The following is a 5,027-nucleotide window of genomic DNA, read 5'->3' on the forward strand; positions in this document are numbered from 1 at the left end:
AAATATACCAATAAAAGTAAAAAACATCATGTAAAATAATGTAAGCACTACATGAAGTGGGACAAGTTGTAACGTCGAGCTCTGCTCATAACACAATGTTGTTTCAGGTGAAGGAAGTTCACGTTAAATTACCTCCAGCCAGCAAACAGATTATGACACGCTGACAGAACAGAACAGTGGGGATAAATATTATCACCATAGATGTATAAAGTTATATTAGTTTTTTTTCAAATACCGATTATTTAACTTAGCTCTCTCCCACCCTAACGTAATCGACGTAATCCCTGAAGTACTGAGGCAATTTATTGTTAGCAAACTTTGATTTTGAAGTGGAATAAATATTTAAATGGTTATTTGTGCAACTATTGAGCAATTGCACTTTGCACTCGAGTTGCACATTATATTTTTCCTACAGTTACCATAAAACAAATAAATTGGTAAAGAAACGTGACAGATTTTTACACAGAAGTGAACTTTCATTTTCATTTCCCCTGGTTCTTGTTCATAAATGTGCGAAAAGCTCATAATAATTTCACAATAAAACCAACAAAACGTGACAGAAGACAATAAAGAGCTTTCATTCCACTCCATTGGTTCTCATATTGTTTCATCGGAGAAAATTTTATTGTAGTTTCAACCCATTTGCTTCTGACCACAATATGACATTTAATGATACAACAGTACAACAGCTGACCAGCTGATTTAAGGTACGTTGTCACTGGTGCGGCTGGAACTGCAGTCGCTGGACGATCACGTTGGACGATTATCGTTCGGCAATAATCGTTGCAGTAGGCATTGTCACTGGTGCGATTTTATACAATCGTTCGGTTGCTTCTTGACTGCTACAGAGTTAAAGTAGTGATAGTAATGGATGAGTTTAAATAAAGAAAATACTATTCAGTTATTTTTTTTAGTTGAAGGATAAATAAATAAATAAATAAAAATGCCTTTATTTATCAAGCGTTTCTCAGTACATATACTGCTTCTCAGAACAACTTTCGTCAATAACAATATAAAACTAACAACAAACAAATAGAGCAATAACAAAACAGAAACAAGACAATATGAATAACAATAATTAACCATCAGTGCACGATTCTTTGATCTTAATTCTAAATTACGATAAAGAATATTTTTTGAGGTCAGAGGGGAGGTCGTTGTACAGTTTTGGACCGAAGTACGAGAAGCTTCGTCTTCCAAACTCAAGCCTCACTCTTGGAAAGTGAAGCTGGAGACCACCATGGCGGGTACTGCGCTGAGAGACCTCCTCCCGGAAAGAGAGCCTCTCAAGAAGGTACTGTGGCTCCTGTAAGACAAGAGCCTTGTGCACCATGCAGCACGTCATGATCCTGCAAACAGTGTCTACTGTCGTCATCCCCGCTACAGCTCTATAGGGAGAGATATGTTCATATTTTTTGAGGCAAAATATGAAGCGAATAGCTGAATTTTGCAGTTTCTGCATTCGGGTCATGTCTACTCCAGAGATGCTGTTTCCATAAGCAGGGAGACAATATGTAAACACCGACAGGACTAGTGACTGCATGAGGCGCAGCTTCGCAGATTCTGGCAGCAGACTTCTAAACCTGTACAGCCCTCTCAGCCTTCCTAACGCGCGCTGCGAAGCATGTGTGACATGGTCAGAGAAGGTGAGGCTGCTATCAAGCACAACGCCAAGAGTCTTAGACTTGTCACACAAAGTCAAGGATTCCCCGTTGAGCACAACACTCACTCCTCTCTCGCTGAGGGACTGCACCAAGTCTTGTGGCGCCGTATGCATCACAGTACACTTGCCAGTATTGAGTTTCAACCCATTTGCTTCTGACCACAAAAGGATTTTTCTTAGATCAGAGTTAATGAAATCGAGTAAAGCTCTAATCTGGGATGGCTCATAAGACAAGTGCAGCTGTGAGTCATCGGCATACAAATGAACTGTACAATGTTGCACACAGCTAGGAAGGTCTGCCGTGTGCAAATTGAACAGAACAGGCCCAAGAGATGAACAATTACCGTACGCTTACGGTAATTTTGATGCATAATTATGGTAAAGTGATGGTGAAGTAGTCATGGTATTGATATTTTCATACAAAACCATTAATTTTGTGATCCTGGTTGCAGCAAACCTGTGTACTAAGCCCCAATATTATTCTTACGGAGAATAATTATAATGTTATAAAATATATCGCTATAGGTATAGGTAGGCTGTAGGTAGTATATATATATATAACATTTTAATTATTCTCCATCAGAATAATATTGGGGCTGAGTACACAGGTTTGCTGCAACAAGGATCACAAAATTATTGGTTTTTTGTATGAAAATATCAATAGATTTAGCACTTTTAATATCTCGGTGACAAATTTGCCTAAAGCAATAATTGAAAGCAGTAAATTGTTTGTTTTTTAAGCTTAAATACAATGGTGAAAACTAAAACTTGACTTATACAAAGTTTATATATACGTATAATATATAGGTATATAGGCAATAGGTATATATATATATATAGGTATAAAATTAATTGTATTGTATTTTATTGTAAGGAGTTAACTTAACTCATAAGTGATGATGGCAATAATGTATTATCACAATAAAAATCCGTGAATGCATCAAAAATCGTCCAAAGACTGCGACTCTAACTGCTCCAGGAGCAGACCCGTACGATAGCCGTCTACGACTGCGGCTACAGTCGCGTCAGTGACAACGGTGCCATTGAAAACAATGCTAAGCAGTCACTCTACGATTATCGTTCAACGGCTGTCGTCCAACGACTGCATTCCAGCCGCACCAGTGACAACGTACCTTTACAGCCAGTGCTGCCAACGTATTTCGCGCGCTTACGACCTTGTCTGCATGTTACGCGCACACTATTTCGTGCCTTCACGTTGCAAATCTGGAGCGAGTGAGACAATGTTAACATTGTCTCACTGATGAGCGAATTGACCACTTTGCTTTCTCAAATCAGTGAGAGAAAATGTACATTGTTAGGTATCTGTAGGAAAAATATATTTATTTTATGTAAATTGGAATTCATACTCGCATTTTTAATCAGCAGTTTTTAATTTACCAACTATCAAAACGACATTAATCAAAAGGCAGATTATTATTAACAACTATTATAACATTTTAGCATTGACTTTAAGTAGCGTAAATAAAATTACACACGTATATTGTTATAGAGAGCAAGTATTGATGAGTGTTTCGTGTTGATGTCTCATGTTTCACTTTTTTTAAAGAGTATATTAAAAAATTTGATTCGTTCTGTTTTAAAGTTACCATAACAATTGCCAATTGCCAGGTTTTAATTTAAACCATACTAAATTGAAATTCCTTTGAAATTTAAAAATAAAACCCAAAATTATTAGTAAATAAAACGTAAATTTCCCTTATATTGCCTCTTATAATCGAAATAAGCCATACCGAGCAATGGCTCGGTTCTTCTGGTTCTTGTTCATAAATGTGCGAAAAGCTCATAATAATTTCACAATAAAACCAACAAAACGTGACAGAAGACAATAAAGAGCTTTCATTCCACTCCATTGGTTCTCATATTGTTTCATCGGAGAAAATCCAATATCCCTCACATGGGATCTTAGTAATACTTGGTTTTTTTCAATAGTCAGTCTGCGACTTAAACAAAAGTTATTTTGAAACAATTTCAATGTTCCTTGTCACGGTACTGGTTGTTCTTTGTAGTAATACTATATAAAAAGCGGGTAAACAATTTAAGATATCGTGTTCTTGCATCATATGTGAAACCAAATTGTAATTATGTACGTTTACCAGACAATTTCGGAAGATATCATCGTAATCATCTGTTCTGCAAAGCTAAAATCGTTCGACTTGTAAGAAATATGCTGTTTTAGAAGTTTACAAAGACAAGTGTGAAGGGTTGATTATTTTCCTAAAGATTATATATCTGCCAATTTTTTTGTCCTAAGACGCTAGGCACGAGCCCGGAATTGTTTTTCACATTACTTCAGGCTAGACCTAGGGAATGCGGCATTATCACATAGAAAAAATCCATTGGTGATTTAGCGGGATTTGAACCCGGGACCTCTGGAACCGAAGTCCCGCGCTCTAACCACTCGCTTCCTCAAATATCTGCCATAGTATTGATGTACGTTTATATATTTACCAAGCAGCTATTAATTTGTACTTCGTTGTTTTGTAGAATTCACTTACAGTAAATAATGATGAACGAATGTATCCGTATTATTTCTAATCACTTATATGATGTATCTCATTAAAAACCTTGATGCGTAATATTAGTACACACGTCCCGGTAATTATGTTATATCCATTATAAGGTCGTTGTTGATTAAGTTATTGCTAATTATACAAAGCATCGCACAGTTATTTGATTCCGCGAACGCTAATCAACAAAGCAATATCATGTAAATTGATACTTGATATGGAAGCATCAACCACCATTGGGAATTACACACGTTTAATTGTAAATTCCGATTATATTATTTCACAAATGCTTATTGGTTGGTTAAACTATTCCATAATCAAATTACTTTTACCATAATAATATGGTAAAAAGATGCTGAAATCCCATCTTTTGTTGGTGTTCATAGTATTAACATTGACTATACACAGAATAGACTTCCCTTGTAATGTGAAAAATTGAAGCCAAAAACCCTGGTGCAATCTGTTGAGATAGTCAAATAATGACAATATTTTGTTTCAATAAATCAATCAATTTGCTATGATACTGCATTGTTTTTATATTTTACCTAATACACTAGTACCCTCTAGTGAGATGGTCCTGAACTTATATTTTCTTGGCTTCAAATTTAGGTCTATTCTGTGTATAGTCAATGGTATCAATAAATAACTAGGTTAGGAAAACATTGTTATCATCAACTCAGATACAAAATCTTAGGGTCAACACTGTCTGTGACTAATCAGAACACATTTCGATCGTTATTATCGCTTGCGAAGAACCAGTCTGATAGAGTTCAAGGTCAACGCCAAGGACTTCGCTCTCACGACTTGGTTTTCCTGGTCGGGAGTCTCAGTATAAA

The sequence above is a fragment of the Macrosteles quadrilineatus genome, unplaced genomic scaffold, assembly GCF_028750875.1.
Source record: "Macrosteles quadrilineatus isolate MER2022 unplaced genomic scaffold, UCM_ALF_1.0 Scaffold_23__1_contigs__length_1887923, whole genome shotgun sequence".
Taxonomy (NCBI): Eukaryota; Metazoa; Arthropoda; class Insecta; order Hemiptera; family Cicadellidae; genus Macrosteles; species Macrosteles quadrilineatus.